This window comes from Parasteatoda tepidariorum, chromosome 10, assembly GCF_982258835.1.
Source record: "Parasteatoda tepidariorum strain Cologne lab strain chromosome 10, Ptep-v5.0, whole genome shotgun sequence".
NCBI lineage: Eukaryota > Metazoa > Arthropoda > Arachnida > Araneae > Theridiidae > Parasteatoda > Parasteatoda tepidariorum.
In genome coordinates this window covers 4,824,768-4,845,627 of record NC_141764.1, presented here as the reverse complement: position 1 = coordinate 4,845,627, position 20,860 = coordinate 4,824,768, and the positions used below count along the sequence as shown (strand labels likewise).

The following is a 20,860-nucleotide window of genomic DNA, read 5'->3' as shown; positions in this document are numbered from 1 at the left end:
ATTTTTAAGAAAGGAGTTGTTAAAACTCCAGCAAAAAATTACAATTACGGAAATAATAAGTTTACATTTGGTTATTGTACAGTGAGCAGTAGTTTTACGTGTTTGCAATCAGATACAATTAAATTTTAGAGAACATAGTACTTCGGCAGAAATCCTTCATAAGTAACTCTTTTTCACTTACTGAAATTATTTAAAATTTTGTATAGAAAAATAGTGTTCACGTGAACTTAGAATAAACCATGAAATTTCAAAAGCTGGAGAAAAAAAATTTCAAAGCATCAAAATGTAAGCAAATTACAACATAATTATTTAGGATTTATTATTTACATGGCTGGACGTCCAAAATATAAAAATTATGGGAAATTTATGAATGCTGATTCTCTAATGGAAGTAATTTCTAATACCAACAAGGATTCATAGATATACAATTGGTTATACAGAGTGCATAGCCAAATCTTTCAACAAAAAATAAACACCTTTTAAGTACTTTTTAAGCACTCAAAAAATATTTTTAAGCACTATATACATTAACAAAATGCAAAATAATTTTTAAAGACTTTAGATGATCATGAGAAAATAACTAGTTATTTATTTAATTCAGTGCAATTGTTGTAATTTGTGTTATGTTGGTCAGACAGGTCTTGAATTTCATAAGCGGATTAATTCCCACAGGTGTGCTATAAAAAATTTTAATAATAGTAATTGTTCCACTGATTATGAAATTTTACATTTTCAATTTCATGATTTTGATAATGTTACTCTTTTTATTTTAGATTTAATGGATAATTTAGATAATAGACTTGATTTAGAAAATATTTACATTGGTAGTCTTAAAACTCTTTTTCCATATGGATTAAATAGTAAATTTAACGGGTACATTTTACAGTAAATTTTACATTTTTCAGCATATTTTACTGAAAAAAACCTGAAATATAACATCCTTACTAACATGTAATTACTACTCAGGATTTTAAATTAGACAAATCTTTAAAAAAAACTTTTATGGTTCTGCAACAAGAATGTAGAAATTAAAATGTGAAAGTTAAGCTTAATTTGACTTTAAATGAAAAAAAAACCAAACCAAATTTGAGCCATGTCTGATGGTCGATTTCTTTACAATTTTATATGTTATGATAGATGAGTACATAAAAGAACAAACACTCGCAGTAAGAAAAACATCCACTTTAAATACTTATCTAATGAAACTAAAAAATTCAGCAGAACGAAATTGAGAAATTGAAATTGAGACAAAAAATACACTAATACTCTTTCCTCGCAGCATGCTAATAAATAAATATTGTTTAGAACAATAAAACAAGCAAAAAGCAAATTAATAAAAATATATGAAATGATTTACTTGGAAGGTAATCTATACATATATCCTTTTCCACTATCACTAAAAATTAAAACTCTGTCAGTAGCTAAGAAATCACCACCCATCCAACGTTCATCTCGAGGATTATCTGCAGAGCACAACAGCGAAAACTCCCCAGCATCATAAACCTTGGAAAACAAATATTATTTGTGATTTAATATTTTAAATCTACACAACAAAAACATTTGGCAATAAATAACTATTACATTTTATAAAAATGTATTGCCATTAATTATTTACAGCCAAAAATATAATTTACATATGAGTCAGTGGCATTAAATAATTACATCAATAGAAAAGAAACAAATCTGATGATTGCTCTCTAACATAATGTTTAAATAAATACTACCTAAATGTATGATTGTCATCTAGAGAGTAAATTGCTCAAGGCATATAAAAAGTTATAACAATACTGTATATCCTAGTGTATAAGCAGGCTATTTAAACACAAAAAGTTTACAAAAATCTAGGAGTTGACTAATACATCAGTAATAAAGTTGGACATTTGTTGATCATGAAATAGTGATGCATCATTATAAACAATGAGATGGATATGAATAACTCTGTATCAATTCAACCCTTTCAAAAACTATTAATATGTTATAATAAAGGGAATTTTGTATTTTTTTTCATCATATTTTCTTAAAATATTAAGGTTTTATTAGAAACAATACTTTAAATTACGTTCAGAAAAAATTAAGAATAAGAAAGATTACTTTAATAAAAAATATTTCAAAATATTTAACACAATGAAAATTCTTAAAACATATCATAAAGCTACAAATTTAAATATTTCAGAACATCACGAGTCGGATTCAGTAATGTTAACAGTATCATTATACGGATCTCCCTCAGTGATGGATTCTACTTCATCTGCTACGTCCATCCAAATAATTAGAATTTATGCACCTTTTAAAATATTTTACAATAACATTTGAATTTCCATTTTGCTCAACACATAGAAAATTTGTCACATCATGTCTATAGGAACAGTACGAATATTTCCTGTTTCTGAAAGGGTTTATTTTCTTTACATTAATCATTTATTTCAAGTTGATCGAATAATACCCTTGAAAGGTTTACTTGACCTTATATAACTAAACATTTGTCTAATAGACTATCAACTCATGCCAATTTTGAGAATTCCTGTTGATATTGTGATTACCCTAGTTTACTCACAGTACCTTCATAATTAGTAAAATTAGTAAGCCAAAAGTGATAAAAAGAGCTGTACATTTGCTACGTTTTGAAATTTACAATAATCATGGTCTAACAGTCAAATGTTTAGTCCATCAAAATCAACATTAAAGATATTTTGAATACTGAAAAGCCCACAGATTACACAACTAAAAGTGCTGCAAACAAACACAGAATTTTTCTTTTCATCTAAGAAATGCAGAATGGCAAAATATGTAAGCAAATACTAAAAGAAGGCTATTAGAGAATAGCACACTTTTAACATTTCCCATGAGTGCAAGTGATAATTTTAATAATATTTCAATTTTTAATTGAAATAATGTACTTTTTCTTACGTTATGCTAATTAGCTTGAAATAAATAAAGTATGCCTTTTTAATTCGTAGTTTATTAGTCGAATGATTGGTTACAGATTAACACTGATTTAAGTTCAGTTATCTGGGGTTAATGATGCCTCATAGCATTTATTTGAGGACAATTGTATCATATCCAGAAACATCAATGTGAAATATTTTAATTTGCAAAATTTTGCAGTCTTATTAAGTTTTGTATGTTTTTTCCTTCTTTAATTTTAAAAATGTTTATTTTCGGTTTTTTGAGTGGTCCACTTATACGCCCAGCATACCAAATATTAGCTATTTCCTAATCAAAAATAACAGATCGACTTACACACCAGAATATGTGGTCATAATAATTACTTGGAAACATCTATACAGCAATATTCGAGCTACTTCTAACAAAGGAACACTGGTCATACTGTACAATATGTTTTTGTATTCCAGTATCATAGAAAATCTGTAGTCTGGAACTAGAACTGAAGTGCCATCCCTGAAATCAAGCAAATACTTGATGCATTGGTAACATAAAAGACCTCTATGCCAAATGAAATTCAGGTAAACAGTATCCACACTAAAATTAAGGTCACCTAGGACAGGAAAGGCATTCTGTTTGTTGACTTCTTGTTGAGGGTGCTGTGGTGAATGCTGAAAGTTATAGAGTAACCCTAGAAAACTTATGAGAAGCAATTCAGAATCAGAAGCATGGTATGCTTACTGCTGGTATTGTCCTGCTCTAGCTCTATGAAATCACTCACTCACATATAATGAATTCCAGAAAAAATCTGTCATGAGGTGACTCCATTTCCAGCTAGCACACTTCGATCACACTGGACTACAAAAAGTTACCTACCATTCCTATTAAATTTTACAATTCTAGTGATATTTAAGTTGAGAAGTAACAGAAATATTGGTATATATTTTGCAATATATCTTTTCAGGTAATAAAATTTGTCTCTTTTAATGTGCTGTGGGTGACTTGATTTCTAGATAACCTTTGTATCCTGATCTTATTAGAATCATTTAAAGACTTTGCATATTACACTATTTTATTATTCGCAGATATATACATATAATATATACATGTAATGTATGCATATGTTATTTTTCTCACTATGGCAAAACATTTGACAAATTGCTTTTGAATTTCACTGCATCTCTTTTACATACATTGATGAACTGGAAGCAAATATTTTATATTAATCAACAACAAAATAAATTATTATTTAACGTATGAACAAATTTTAAATTAATAACATTATATGTGCTAGAGCTGATTATTTATAATTGGGTTGTGACGTGTGAGTGACTGATGTCGTATTTTTGGCCACAGATAGCTCAGCTGAAAAACAAGTAATGCACAATATGCCCTAAATATGCTTGGTTCAAATAAGCAGGCTTGCTGGATTAGCAAGTGGCATTAGAAACAACACAACAGAGCTGATTATAGTTATATTTACCTGCCAATATTTGGTACAAACAATAAGAAGTGAGCTTGCCGCACTTTACTATACTCAATAAGAAGTGTCCTTTGATTAAAAGCACAACAGGTCAATTTCAGGGCATTCAGGCATCGAATTGTCTTTGACTCATCTTCATAAACTGGTTCATTCTATTAAAATAAAATAGGTTTTTAAAAAAAAACACTTAAATTAAGACAAAAATTCAAACAATATTTTATATAAATTGCAAAATAAATTAAAGCACTACAAATTATTAATTAGTATAATTCTTAAATTTTGAATAATACCTCATCCTTATAACTTGGATATATTTAGTATTGTTTGTGTATCAAAATTAAACATAAAATTAATAAGTTAAAAAAATTATTGCTAACCCCGCCCTAAAAGGTGAATAAAAATATAAGTAGCTATTAACAAAATATAAGTAGCAATATAAAGTTCCCAATATAAATTAAACAAAATATAAATTAAATAAGATATAAATTAAATGAAATATAAAATAAATTAAATATTTTTATGCATTCACCTAATTTATATTTGATGTACTCCAACTAATCTATTAATAACAGCAAAAAATCTATAGTTGACAACAAGCCAGTTAAGGTAAGTCACAACTGTAAGTCCAACCACAATTTTCAATAAGAGATTGATCAAAGGTACAAATTAATCATGAACAACATTATAATATTATTGTACTATGTTTCAACAATGCTGTTTACTCAAAGTTATTTAATTGATTTAAAATTTAGACTTCTACATGAAATAATAATTACCTAAACTTAAGTTCAATAAACCATGAAATTTAATTTTTCTCATTCCAATTATTTTTTTAGAGTAACTACAAGTGCCTTAAATTAAAAGTCTACAAATTAAACATATAACAAAACATTAATATTTATTTATATTACTAATAAAACATTTATTTATATTATTATATAAGTTGTAAAGAAAAAGAAATACCAGGCAACAACAAAAGTCAATTTTAAATCAATAAAGGCATAAATTACAATTTACAATTTAGCTTTACTTTAGTAAACTAGTATGATTACTCTAGTATGGTTAATATAATTACAAAAAAAAAATAATAATAAATACTCGAAAAATTGGGCAAGCAAATGTTATATTTCTTCTTGGTCTGCACATGAAGAAAATCCAGAATGATATACTATTCTTTATGCTAGAATTCTAACTTTTTCTGAATTTCAGTCTCATCATGTTGTTTTCTCACACTTAAACCAAACTTTACTTCACATTATTAAATAAGAAATCAGTACATCAAACTGAAAAACACATTTTACCATTATTTTAACACTTAAGATATCTGTCTGGGAAAAAATTAGCTGCTTCGACAAAAATTTTATTATGATTAATATTTAAACTTTTGTTTATTAGCTTTCCAAAACTCTTTAATAAAACTCTTTCTCCGATTTTTAGAAATGAAGCTATATTTATTTTATCATATGTCGAGAGACAAAACAGAAAAGGAAATAAACTCCTTAAAGTGAAACTATAATGTTGTTTGTTATGCTTTAAGTATTTTAATAATTTTCATTAAAATAAATAATACGCTCCAGGCAAATATAATTTCGGACATAAATTTTTGAAAAACTGTTTTTTTTTCTATTTGCTGTCAGAAGTTTCTAGTATTTTAAATGCATCTTCTGAAAAAAAAGTCGCATTTGAGACATGCAATACAGAAAAAGTTTATTTTAAAATTTTTTGAAACTTTGTATGCAGATTTGTATAACGTTAACTATGTTTTGAACTAAAAGCTAGGTCTAAGTGAGAATTTACTATTTTTATCAATTTTTAAAGTAAAAATGTTTAGAACTTTTCTATTGAAAGTCAATATTAAACAATATATTTAGTTCCATTTCATTGTATAGTTGAAATTTTTTAAAAATTTTAAGTCAAAACATGAGTAACAATATTATTGATCAAGAAAAAAATTAATTTTGATATTTATGCACTGCAATTTGTTTTAGAGCTGTTTGCCTGACATGAAAAATTGGTAGTTTTTAAACTTAAATTTGAAAATTATTTTGAAAAAATATTTTATGAACTTTTAAACTTTAATTTAAACTTAAAACTTCAGGACCCTTGTTTATAAAGATAAAATTTTAATTAATACTATTTCAAAAAAAAGTATCAAACCCAGTCGGATGTCTTGAAGTGAAAATTAACATATTTTAAAAATGATATTTGAAAATAGTCCTTGCAAAGCAATAGAAAAATTTAAAAGACTTCCTTGGATAGAGATATATTTATAATGCTAAAAAAGTTTCACAACTTCCAAAAAAAGCTTTACAATTCAGCATGCTAACAAAAAGTATTTGAGTACTTTTTTAATGCATCCAGCATTTTGCATTTATTTTTCTATACTTCAACATATTTGACAAACTATGCAAGATTATTTAACAAAACAATTAAAATCAGAAAATACCCACACAAATTAGCCGCAGAGAACTATTTTATTTATGAAAAAAAAAAGATATAATTACTTTAGCTTCATTTCCAGTAATTGTCCATACTTTGATATAATCTGAAGCAGACAAACCAACAACGATGTCTTCTAGAAAAAGGAAAAGAAATTAAAACTGGACAACAATTAAGCTTTTATCTTCTCTGTTAAGTTCAAGTGGCATATTTACCATGACTTTTCACAGGACGCGTATTGCACTCATCCAATCAGGGTTAACACGTGAGGATAAAATGAATAGAATATCTAACATGAGAATATCCATTACAAGAATCTCTGCATTATAACCATTGCAAAACAGCCGCACATTATTCGATTTAGACACATGATAAGACTGAAACACAAAAATTATAATTAGTTAACATAGTATAATAAAGGACTTTAAAATCAGTTTGAATAAAATTAATTTTTATAAAAATGACTGATTTGTTGCCCATCTGCACCCAATGTTTTTTATCGTCAACCACTTTAGCCGCCTTTTTATGAATGCTTAAATCATATGCAGTAATCTTAATCAAATATTGCAACCTTATTAAACTTGAAGTTCACTTGCATTACAGCCGTTTTTTAACACAAAAAAATGTATTTTATTGACTGCAGATCTATATTAAATGTTATCTCATTCATTTAAAAAATTAGTTAAATTTCCCACTAGTTAAAGTAGGAAAATTCTGGGGAAAGTGGCATTCATGCATAGTGGGACACCACTTCTTAGCAATATTCGGAAATACAAAAATAATCACAAAATTTAAAGAGGTGTATAAGTGACAAAGAATTCAATTATATGATTTCTCTTTGTCGCAAGGCATGCAACACCGACCATACGGGCACAGAAACGCCGAACGCATGAGATGCCGACAGAGAAGGGGTTAACCTTTCCTAGTAGAGCAAAACTCCAATTCCACATAAATTTGTTCAGTGGGGGGGGGGGGAGAGAAGATAGTTTAGAAACATTCTTTATCCCTAACATCAGATCCATATTAATTTTTCTAACTGATGCCAACAATTTAAATGGAAAGCTAATGCGTTTTACTATATGTATATCAGACAGTAAGCAATAGATTACCAGAAAGAAATAACTAAACTATTAATAATAGCATAATACTTAGATATTGTGGATTCATCAAATTTAAATAGACCCACAAGCAAAAATTCCTTTAAAATTAGCTTATACTCCCAATGAAGAGTTTCCCAACCTTTCAGTCTTATTTAATATCAGACATGATTTGAAAACAATATCTTACTAAAAATACATTTTAAAATATGAGAAAAATTTCAAAATAATAAAAAGTCATACATGAATGGCTGTGTGGATATACTGCAACTCTCAAGACAACCACCACCAGTTACATCCCATAAAGACATCTCTCTAAATAGTCAGAATAGAGATATTAAATTAAGTAAAATGTATAAATATATATTACAATATCAAATGTATGGAATTATAAATAATTTTTTTTTTCCATCCTTGAATTAAAATTTAAAAACATGAGTTGAAGATAAATAAATTCTAATAATCTTTGTAATTAAAATTCAGATATAGCTTATAATGTCGAAACAAAAATTCTAAAAAATTCAATTTAAAGCATGTTTGATTAAAAAATATCAAGATATTTTGAAAAATATTTGCAATTGTACAATGAATGAGCAAAAAAATATATATATCAAAGTTACAATAAGAATCTTTAACCTTCCTCGGCATCACGCCAAAACCATGAACTTTGGCAATAAACAGGTTCGTATTTTTAGTATGGTACTAACAATATATCATATTTTGTTTCCTATGCGATACAATGAATGACCATAATAAAACACTTAGGATATTTTTACGGGAGCAAAATATAATAATTTTAACAAGATATATATAAATTTTTACAGTAGTAAATGTAATTATATGACATGTGTAGAAATTGATTTTTCTTAACCCTTTTGGATGCAAAAGGCCCAGTCTGTGTCGGAAAAAAATGCATATTATTAACCGCTAGCAATTTAAAACTATTTATAGAAATAACAACTGGAAATTAAATGTACCTAAAACTAATGGTCCACAATATTTAACAACTATTTTTCAAATAACATAAAATTCAAGTAATAAATCTGTATATGGTGGCAGTTGCTAATATAGTTAATCTTCATCTAACATTTCTTATGTTGAGAAAAGCTATGTGTTTGCAATTCTTATTTTACCCTGATTGCAAACACAGCTAGCTTATAGTAATAACCCATAGGCTCATGTAGTTGGCTCATAGTGGGTTGCAGCTTTCAAATCCGTTATAACATTGCCAGCGTGAGAAGAACTGAGCAGTGGTAACTTTTTCTTAGTGTATTAAAAAGAAAATTATAATTTGGAGAAAAGACTAGAGAGAAAGTATGTTTATTTTCCTAAAATTCAACGGTAATATAAGGTTGACTATGGGGGAAATATTAGTAAATCGATGGGTTAATCATGCAAGCTAAATTGTTAAATATCCCTTTAAAATTAAAATACAGCTTCCTAAATAAAAATTTCATTTTGGTAACAATAGTTTGCATTAAAATCTTATCAGTAAATGCTTAAAAAAATTTTTTTTAATAACTTTTGCATTGAAACATGAAGCACAAAATTTTAACACCGAATAAATATAAAAAAAAGTTTCATTACACCGTAAATATTATTCATGCATCAATCACTAATTTTCAACAATATTATCATCTAAACATCACAATTTGAAACAACATGACATTTCACAAACCCTTCTGTATAAACTGGTCTACTAGAAAACTATAAAAGTAATTATTGTCTTATATTGTCTTCATGAATTTGACAGACTTGATTGCTTTAACATCCCAAAACACAAAGGCCATTTCCTACTTAAATGACAAAAATTTGACAAGTTGAAAAAGTTTTCTAAATCACTATGACTTCATGATTTATACAACAGTTGATGGCCTCATGTAAATGGATCATACTATTTTTCTAAAAAATCCAAGAAGAGTTTTATTTGTCAGCCAGAAAGATGTCTTAATCACTTAAGAACCTCAGTCATTCTAAAATTTAAGGCTATTTTTTTGGAAATATGGAATATTAAATGCAAACTTGTAGCCTGAAATATTGTAACATTATACATACCTGCAAACCTTTATCTGATGTTGATACATTCCAAACACAAATATGACCATCATTACAGCCAGTAACTAAAGTTCTTTGATCATGAGTTAAATGAATAGCAGATACACAGTGTGTTGGGGCCTCATTACCCCATAATACAATAGGGACTACAAGTTGATTTGATATAGTCATGGTGGAACTGAACCTAAAAAATATTCACAAAAAAAACTGATCTAAAGATATAAATACAAGCAACAGATTTTAAAAAATTTCTTTCTTTCATAAATATATAACAGCTCTTTTATTATTACAAGAAGTCAAAATTAAAAATGAATAAATATTATATTTTATATCTATTATGTATTATAAGAGTAAAAGAGAATGAAACAAAATATTCTTACAGTATTTTTACATAAGTTCAGTTTCACTTCTTGCCAAGTGAATTTTTCTTTAAGAAAAGAATTAATTCTTAAAATTTTACTCACCCTACTGCACTGAGGAGTTGAAAAATAAAGTGCAAAGAAAAAAATATAGTTTTAAACATAGTGGAAAAAAATAATGTTTCTATTTTTAATAAACTAATCTGTAGTTTTAGGTTTTAAAAATCATTAGGTTTAAATCCACTCAACCAATTAAACAATACCATATTTATAAGAAATGGATGCATTGCGTTTGCAGGTAATGAGACAAGAAACAAAACTATCAACTATGATGCTAAATTAGAGTACGTTTGCAAATAATTCATAAAAACCTTAATAGGGACACAGATTGATTGAATACAGTCACATCTGAAATTTTTCATAAGAAAAAAAAAAAAAAACATCTGCATACAAGAAAAAATTCAAAGGAGCATTATTCCACAACAGTACCTATTCATACCAACTATAATTATCCAGGTGCCTAGACAAGCTCTACATTAAATAACTCTAGACTACTCTACATTGTATTTAAATTAAGTACATACAAAAAAGAATAAAATATATAGCCATCCAACCAGGGAAAATTACGATTGTGCCCTTCAAACTTGTTCCTTTCTGAAATATTTTTATGGTTTCTAGAGTGCTATTGCTTGTGACCATTGGGAAAGAAGTTTGTGGCCATCTTGACAGAAGTACGGAGGAAATCTTCGCAATACAAGAAACAATAGATCGTTAGCAAAATAATACAGTTTTTTTTTCAAATATTAATTAATTAATTAAATAGGGATGAGCAAAAAACGAAATGGATATTTCTGATGGGTTAAGCGTTAATCATTGCTTTAAATTTTACAATAAGCAATTCAGTTTTTCGCATATTTTAATAATAACATCAGTAATAATTTAACTTATAGCTCTACCATTGATAAACACAAAATTTAGCTTAAATAATACAATTAGCTTAAATAATACAATTAGCTTAATAATACAATTAGCTTAAACAATTTTGCTTAAATAATACTAGTAATTTCCATTCTATTTAATAGATCTTTTTTTAAAATAAGCGAAAATTTAAATTGAATCAAACTTATTAAAATTAAACCTAACCAATTTCTTAAAAATTTAAAACTACAAATAACACGCTAATTTTTAATAATCAAATAGTGTTAAGTATGACTTCTCAAAAACTACTCTTTAATATATGTTGATTTTAAATCTCTATATAAAACAGAAATAAATAAATTGTTTCTTATTTAAGTATTTATGAAAAAATTGTTAGTTTTCTGATACTATATTATATTTAAATTCTATTGTATTAAATAAATTATATTACTATTTAATTAATTCTGTTCTACTACAGTTAATTCCTAGAATATTAAATTTAAGCTTGAAATATATCTATGATACTTATTGCAGAACAAGTCTATTAGTTTTTTTTCCATTTCATCCAGTTATTTACAATCCTGGAAGAAGCAACCAATAAGATTTGTTTTTTCTAAACTTATAACTCCATTTAAATCTCCCCATAGTATTAAAATAATTACATATTTTATTTTACAACATAACATTTAAAGTATATTTAAACAAATATCAAGTGTTAATAGAGTGCAAAACAACTATTAAAAAAGAGTTAGGTCATGTATACACATGTTTGCCCATAAGCATCTCAAGACAATAAAATAAGGGTAATACTGTTTAAGAACTTATTATTCACATACATACACTAACATAATGCGGCTAATCAGTAATATGTAATAGAAAAAAAAATTTATGAAAACTGAATTTTCTAAATTGCTTAACATCACATTCTGAACGTTTAGATGAAATTTCAATTTCTAAGCACATGATTGAAATCCAACTGTATGTATTAAAAACAAATTACCTCTAATAATAAAATCTAACACCTCTGAAAGCGAAGCATTTTTAGTCTTTGAATAAAAATTAATTTTATCAAATTATTGTTTATATATTTTGTGGAGTTAATTTTATTGGAGTTAACTTGTTAATGTATAAAAAATTTAAAATAAATGCAGCATATTTTTAAAAGTAAAAATTTTAATATATTCTACATAAATTTATTCAATATTATGTAACTAAAGAGTTTCATTATATAAAAATAAAATAAATAAAGACTATATTTTTTGTTGATTAAATACATTATCATTAAGTCAAAACGTGTTTAAATAATTTACATAGCTGCCAACATGGATAGGAAAAAATCCAGTAGATTTTACGAAATAATATAAATTTCATGATAATTGTCGCAAAGTGTACTAAATATTTTAAGCATAGGGAATTTTAGGGATCAAAATAGAAAAACTGCCACATTTTCCAGTTATGATTAAAATTAAATGAACTTGAAATGATATGTATAATGTTAACTCATAATTTTGAATAGTAAATAGGCATTTAATGCATCAAAGATAGTTAAAAGATTATTTAATTAATTTAAAAAGCAAATTCGGAATGAAAATAAACTTAATATTTTAGATAAATGAGGCTCGCTTCATTATGTATTAGTAGCACTTCTTTTAATATTCTAGCAAGCAATAATCTGCATAAAATTTTTATTTCAGGTGGGATTTTTTAAGGAAATTTACCCAATTTTAGGCAATTTTCTAAAATATACAAAAATCAGGATTTTTATGAAACCAGTTGACCAGGAGAAATTGGCAAAATCCAGTAGTCTACTGGAAAAACCAGTAGAGTTCGTAGTTATCAATCTAATGTTTTAAGAAGCATATCTTAAATTTAAATAAATAAATGAATAAAAAAAAGTGGAAATAATGTTTATTAATAAGAACTATTTCATAAAATTACATTGCTGATAAGGAAAAAAATAATAGCATCAATGAATTAAGTTTTCGTAATGCCATATAATGGATTGAAAAAGATTTGTGTTGAAATGAGTGATCGTTATTAATTTCAAAAACTCCATGGACATTCATAGCCCTGAATTAACATTTCATTAGTGTGTTGTAAGGACAGTATAAGAAGCATATTAACTTATTTATAAATAAAAAATTTACTGTAATATTCAATTTCTCCTTTATTAATTGGTACTCTTTTAATCATGGATCTAATCATTCTCAACAAAAATCAAATACAGTAAAATACTTATAAAGCACCCCTGAAATTTTAAAGAAAGATTTGTGTTTTAGTAAGGAGCGATTAAACTGTATAGAGATTACAATCTGTAAAGTTACAAAATCAACATGTTTGTCTTGATATTTGTTAAAGTTATTAATAATCATATTTATAGAAACAATGTATAAAACCAAATAATTTAATTAAATAGATTTTAGAAATATAATTATAAGAAATAAATTTCTGGAATATACATTAGATAACTAATAATGCCTGCATTTGTTATATGTTTGCTTTTATGAAAAATGTCAGCACTATAGCAACATATGCAATCAATAAACAGTAGAGAAACAAAATGAAAAAGAATGGAATAAAAATGAGAAAATTTTCTTATGAAACAAGCAAAAATACAAAAATTTCCTCAATCTTTAAATTATCGAAAGAAAAACAGAATCATTGTGAAAAGTAATGTCTATATTCTTATTAAGCCCATCATCTTCCTGGTTTGCATACTTTACTAACCGGGAATAATAAAATAAAAAAGCCATATTCGCTATATATGATAAGAAAATATATTCTTATAAGAGAGGGTAATGGGAGGGAGCACTCATTTGGTATTGATGCAGGGGACACTTGTTCAGTTTAATACAAGACATGCACTCTATTTACTACCAGTACCAATCTGTTGAATAAATATACAAATTGAATAGTCACAATTTCTTGATAAAATAATGACAATTGAGAAAAATAATATACCTGGGTAGAACTATTTCCATACAATCGACGAGCAAGTAGCAACCCTGCCTCTATTGCAACAGCAATCAATTCTCGCTTTCCCACCAAAATATCACCAATTGCATAGATGTATGGAACATTAGTTTGTTTATTCACAACACGAATTTTACCATTTCTAAAATAGAAAGTAATAAATGTAGACAATTTCTGAATAAATTCATACAAATCATTATAATCTGGCAAGGTTGGCTGATTTAAACCAAATAAGTTTTAATTTTTTAAGAAACAAAGTTTGATTTTTTAAAAAACTTTTTCCAAAATTTAATTTTTCATTACTTATTTAATCAAAATAATCTTAGTATGAACAGAAGATGTCTATAACTTCTTTAAAAAAGTAGAGTGTCCCCAAACTTATGTTCGGATAGTTTTAAAAATAATCTAAATAATGTAGTTATTGAATGGGTCAAGACAAAGAGTGAAAGACTTTTTTTCCATTTTTTTATCGAGATAAAGATACATTATGACTACCACAATCAAAAGAATAAATAGGAATGAAGTGCTATACCGAATAGTTTTATACTAGTACTTTATACTCCCTTTGAGCATTTTCATTATATACTATTTTAGTTAATGCAGCATTACGTTAATAAGCATACTGTAAAATGTTAAGCCCCATTATATTGAAACAAATGAAAAAAGTATGTTATTTTTTATTGATTATTACAGCATTAGAACTAAAATTCATTTTTAGTACTTTATTTAAAGCATTGCTTAATTTAACATTCTAATTTAATTCATAATTGAAATCCTGACTTAAATCAGTTTATTTAAAAAAAAAATATCAGTAATTTACATCAATTGCTTAAAAAATAATTAATTGAAAAATTTACATACTAATGTAAATAAATGATTTAAATTTTAATCAATTTAAATTCCAAAATTTTCAAATTTTTAAATTTATTGCTATTAAAAAGCTTCAGTCAGAAAAATCATGCTAATATTTGGCAGTCTAATGAACTCCATAAATTTTGAGTAGAAGTTCTAAAAATTTTATAATGCTTACAAATTTTTCAGATTGCAAAACACTTGCGAAAATAGTATAGTCTTCAATAAAAAGCATTATTTTATATGATGTAAGAACTTTTTAAAAACAAGTGTTATGACTTAAAAAAATGCAGTCATGAAAAAGAAAATAAATAAATAAAAATTACATACTTGGGATTAACTTTTACACCAACAGTTTCTAATCCAATGCCAGTAGTACAGAAATCACCACCAATAGCTAATAATGCCTGAAAAATTTGTTGGTAAAAAATTTACAAAATAGCATAACAAAATAAAGCATAATTGTATCAAGACATCAAGCATGATTACTTACTATATCATATTCATCAGCAATTTCTTCACCTGATTTTCAGCAGATTCATTTTTCTCAATCTATAAAATAAAGCAATTACAAACATTTAAGAAACAACCTATTCTGTACACATACAAATGGTCCTTATTTTTAAGAGCAAGCACATTGAACTAATAAAAAAAGAATTTAAAAAAAATTTATAATACACGAAAGAATAACAATATATTTCCATAAAATGTAGAGTAAATAAAAAAAAAACTATTTCATAGGAAAACAATACAAAGTGCACAAAAAAAAATTTTTATTTCAAAAGTATAATCAAGTTATGAATTTATTCCTCATAAATGTTCAATATGCAATAATTTTGTAATGCAATATACATCAAGGCTGAAATGTCCTTCTTACCGAACTTTAGGCACCATGTCTGTACCGTCTGTACCAAAAAAGCCATATTTGCTATATATGATAAGGAAATATATTCTTATAAAAGAGGGTAATGGGAGGGAGCACTCATTTGGTATTGATGCAGGGGACACTAGTTCAGTTTAATACAAGACATGCACTCTATTTACTACCAGTACCAATCTGTTGAATAAATATACAAATTGGATAGTCACAATTTCTTGATAAAATAATGACAATTGAGAAAAATAATATACCTGGGTAGAACTATTTCCATACAATCGACGAGCAAGTAGCAACCCTGCCTCTATTGCAACAGCAGTCAATTCTCGCTTTCCCACCAAAATATCATCAATTGCATAGATGTATGGAACATTAGTTTGTTTATTCACAACACGAATTTTACCATTTCTAAAATAGAAAGTAATAAATGTAGACAATTTCTGAATAAATTCATACAAATCATTATAATCTGGCAAGGTTGGCTGATTTAAACCAAATAAGTTTTAATTTTTTAAGAAACAAAGTTTGATTTTTCAAAAAACTTTTTCCAAAATTTAATTTTTCATTACTTATTTAATCAAAATAATCTTAGTATGAACAGAAGATGTCTATAACTTCTTTAAAAAAGTAGAGTGTCCCCAAACTTATGTTCGGATAGTTTTAAAAATAATCTAAATAATGTAGTTATTGAATGGGTCAAGACAAAGAGTGAAAGAAATTTTTTTTCCATTTTTTAATCGAGATAAAGATACATTATGACTACCACAATCAAAAGAATAAATAGGAATGAAGTGCTATACCGAATACTTTTATACTAGTACTTTATACTCCCTTTGAGCATTTTCATTATATACTATTTTAGTTAATGCAGCATTACGTTAATAAGCATACTGTAAAATGTTAAGCCCCATTATATTGAAACAAATGAAAAAAGTATGTTATTTTTTATTGATTATTACAGCATTAGAACTAAAATTCATTTTTAGTACTTTATTTAAAGCATTGCATCAGTATTTCCTAAAGTTATGAATTTGGCAGACCAAGCTTTGAACATGGAATTTTGTTCAGATAATGAAACAGATACTTATCCTTATAGTTAACAAAATTACAGCTTCAATCAAATTTAGGACAATATTTTAAAAAACATTTTTAATAAAATAAATGGTTGCTTTGTATACCATTTTAATATGATGTTTGCAAAAATATCAAGAAAGATCAATTTTTATTATTATTTCAAACTCGAATATTTTATAACAAAAAGACAATAACAAAAAGAGTAAATGTATCAGAACAATTTTATGTAATTTTAAATACTGTTGAAGCTTAAAAGCCATTTTAAAATCCAAATGCATATATACCTTTGTAGGAACACAAGGTCAGAGAAATTTTATGCCTTCCCCCTGCATGTAGTTGCCAATTCTTTCAGCCATGTCTTGATCGAAACCTCGAAGCAAGATAGAATGAACCGTGACATCCAACCCAATTCCTGCTATAAATTCAGCATATTCCAAAACAACATATGAAGATCCAATAAATAAGTTTTTCCAGGACTTTTCTCCAAAGAGAAGAGAACATCACTAACAAAGAAAAAAATAATAGCAATTAACATTTCACATAAATTATGTTGAGATCATAATAGTTAACAAAAATGAAAAAAAAAATCTACGAATAACCTTTTGTAGGTTGATATTACTCCTCCCTTTAATAGGGCGAGTTGAAGCTTAAAAGTCATTTTAAAATCTAAATGTATAGATACCTTTGTAGGAACACAAGGTCTGAGAAATTTTATGCCTTCCCCTGCATGTAGTTGCCAATTCTTTCAGCCATGTCTTGATCGAAACCTCGAAGCAAGATAGAATGAACCGTGACATCCAACCCAATTCCTGCTATAAATTCAGCATATTCCAAAACAACATATGAAGATCCAATAAATAAGTTTTTCCAGGACTTTTCTCCAAAGAGAAGAGAACATCACTAACAAAGAAAAAAATAATAGCAATTAACATTTCACATAAAGTATGTTGAGATCATAATAGTTAACAAAAATGAAAAAAAAAATCTACGAATAACCTTTTGTAGGTTGATATTACTCCTCCCTTTAATAGGGCGAGTTGAAGCTTAAAAGTCATTTTAAAATCTAAATGTATAGATACCTTTGTAGGAACACAAGGTCTGAGAAATTTTATGCCTTCCCCTGCATGTAGTTGCCAATTCTTTCAGCCATGTCTTGATCGAAACCTCGAAGCAAGATAGAATGAACCGTGACATCCAACCCAATTCCTGCTATAAATTCAGCATATTCCAAAACAACATATGAAGATCCAATAAATAAGTTTTTCCAGGACTTTTCTCCAAAGAGAAGAGAACATCACTAACAAAGAAAAAAATAATAGCAATTAACATTTCATATAAAGTATGTTGAAATCATAATAGTTAACAAAATTGAAAAAAAAAATCTACGAATAACCTTTTGTAGGTTGATATTACTCCTCCCTTTAATAGGGCTAGTCAAGGCAAATCATTACCTTGCTACAAAGATGTTAAGTGAATAATTTTAACTTTAGTAGAAAAAAATTTCTGCAAAGGAACAATTATTACAAAGCAATCATCGGAGTTGCAGAGCGGCAGCGAACAGGGAGCTAAGCCCCTTAGTTATGACTTAATATTATAACAAAATTGATGAAGAAAAATTATTTTTATTTATTTTGAAACACTTTTCAATGCGAACTAAACATGGCATTTTTCATTTCATATGAGGTAGAAAACTAAAATGCAGCAATGAATATATTTAATAAAAGATATTATAATTTTATTTAACTTGGACCTCTCCTTAAATTAATTTAATTAGAATTAATTACTTTATCTTTATTTTATTTAAAGGTTGAAAACTAAAACGGTGATGTGTTACTTTTAAGTACATTTTTTCTAAAACTAAAAACTTTTATCCTAAATTAGATAAGGGGTAATAACAATAATTAAAAAGAATGAAAATGTTTGAAACCATTAAAGTAAACTAAATAATGAATCATAAAAAGAAATTAATATTAAGTGAAAATTAAAATGAGAATTCTTCTAGCCACTGTATCAAAGGTTAGGATTTAGAGAAATATTTATCCTAAACCATTATTTAAATTATTTACTATACTTTCAGTTTAATAAACAGTTGAAAACACAATTTTTTTTTTAATTTACTTCTTAGAAAAAAGTAAAAAAATAAGGTTTTATTAAAATGAAAGATGTTTTAAAAACAAATGAAAAGATAGATCATAAAAATAAACTATAGCAAATGAAAAGTAAAATCCAAATTCATTTACCCACCATATTCAAGAGCATTTAATAGTAAACAAAAACCATGCTTTTGCCACAGTGACAGTGAAAAGAATGAAAACTATATTCGAAACTAGAGAAAGAAGATCTCTAGCCAATCACGAAAGAGCGCTTGCAGCAGAAAATTTCAATGTGCGAAGGTAATTGGCCAAAATTAGGCGCAAGCCATATGTCCCCCCTTTTACTTACAATATTTGATTGCAAAATTTTAAGAGACTGAAAAGAACACAGGCCCGTAATATAAATAACATTTACAAAAAAAAATATTTTTTCTTAAAATATAAACGTCGCACTAGAGCTGCACAATGGGCTATTGGCCACGGTCTGGGAAACATCCCTGGAGGATGATCCGAAGATCATGCCATCACAATTTTGATCCTCTGCAGAGGGGACGGCACCCCCGCTTCGGTAGCCCGACGACCTGCACGCAAAGTCGAGCACTTTACGGTAGAACAGTTAAACGAGAATCCATACCGCACACCCTCGGTCCCTACGCAGACTGATGCAAGTGGTCACACCCGCACACTGACAACAGCCAGTGATGCTTGACTTCGGTGATCTGATGGGAAAGCTAGCTAAGGAGTTGACACACTTGCTAAGCTACAATTTACAGCGAAAAATACTTTTTTGTTACAAAATAAAACCTAACACGCAAAGAAAAGAAAATAATAATAAAATAGAAGTAACCAAAGAAAATAAAATGGAAATAACCTTTCACGCTTCGCAATTTTAAGTAATGTGCTAAATAAATTTTATTTTATAAATCAATCTCAATCACTTAAATTTAATAGAAAACAAGTACCTATAGATAGATGCAAGTATTCTAATATGTTAAAAAACAAAAACTATGAACGAATAAGTTTCACAGAATTCAGAAAAATAAATATTATTATCATAATATTTTATTCAGTTCTTTTCAAATATTTAAGTCTACGTAACTATACTTCGTTGGATTTCCAGTTAAAGGGAAAGTATAATAAGTTTTAACGGCAAATAATTGAACGCTGACACTTAAGGATGAATAATGTTCTAGATTCCAAAATAATAACTTACTTATGTCTCTTAGGGTTGTTGCAGAAGGAAGGATCTAAGCCGGAAGGATAAAAATTTAAGCCGGGTACTTTTTGGAGTACCTCGGTCTTTTGGGGAAGCTAAATGGAGGGTCGGTCTTTAAGAACTGTTTGCTGGATTCAATTAAAAGTGCAAGCCTCGTGCTTCGCCTCCCAGGGTTTCCTCTTCGCCTCCGAGCCTGAGGCTGCTGAGGAACAGTTGGTGGTGTTGGCACTGGGGGGGCTTGCACTGGAGGTACTTGCACTGTTGGCGATGCTGATGGAGGTGATGCTTGTGGAGGTGCTGCTTGTGGAGGTGCTGCTTGTGGAGGTGCTGCTTGTGGAGGTGCTGCTTGTGGAGGTGCTGCTTGTGGAGGTGCTGCTTGTGGAGGTGATACTTGTGGAGGTGATACTAATGGAGGTGATGCTAGTGGGGGTGATGCTAGTGGGGGTGATGCTAGTGGGGGTGGCGGCAATGTTGACGGTGGGGGTGGTGGCAGAGACGATGGTGGTGGAGAACTTATAGATGCCAACGGAGGAGAAATAGG

The 20,860-nt window shown here is 27.7% G+C and overlaps 1 protein-coding gene across 1 annotated transcript in view; it reads right to left on the bottom strand.

Annotated features, from left to right (window-relative positions):
* LOC147802099 (26S proteasome non-ATPase regulatory subunit 3-like) overlaps positions 1 to 18,307 on the bottom strand; it is a 38,036-nt gene extending 19,729 nt beyond the window's left edge. Inside the window, exons 1-13 of the mRNA XM_087153006.1 lie at positions 18,090 to 18,307; positions 17,693 to 17,910; positions 17,295 to 17,513; positions 16,191 to 16,344; positions 15,553 to 15,611; positions 15,390 to 15,466; positions 14,196 to 14,349; positions 9,958 to 10,141; positions 8,146 to 8,217; positions 7,021 to 7,182; positions 6,871 to 6,941; positions 4,367 to 4,518; positions 1,358 to 1,503 (exon numbers count right to left, since the gene is read on the bottom strand). The gene's annotated coding sequence lies outside the window, so the exon portion shown is untranslated. The remainder of the gene's footprint in view (positions 1 to 1,357; positions 1,504 to 4,366; positions 4,519 to 6,870; positions 6,942 to 7,020; positions 7,183 to 8,145; positions 8,218 to 9,957; positions 10,142 to 14,195; positions 14,350 to 15,389; positions 15,467 to 15,552; positions 15,612 to 16,190; positions 16,345 to 17,294; positions 17,514 to 17,692; positions 17,911 to 18,089) is intronic.
* Between the last annotated feature and the right edge of the window lie 2,553 nt (positions 18,308 to 20,860).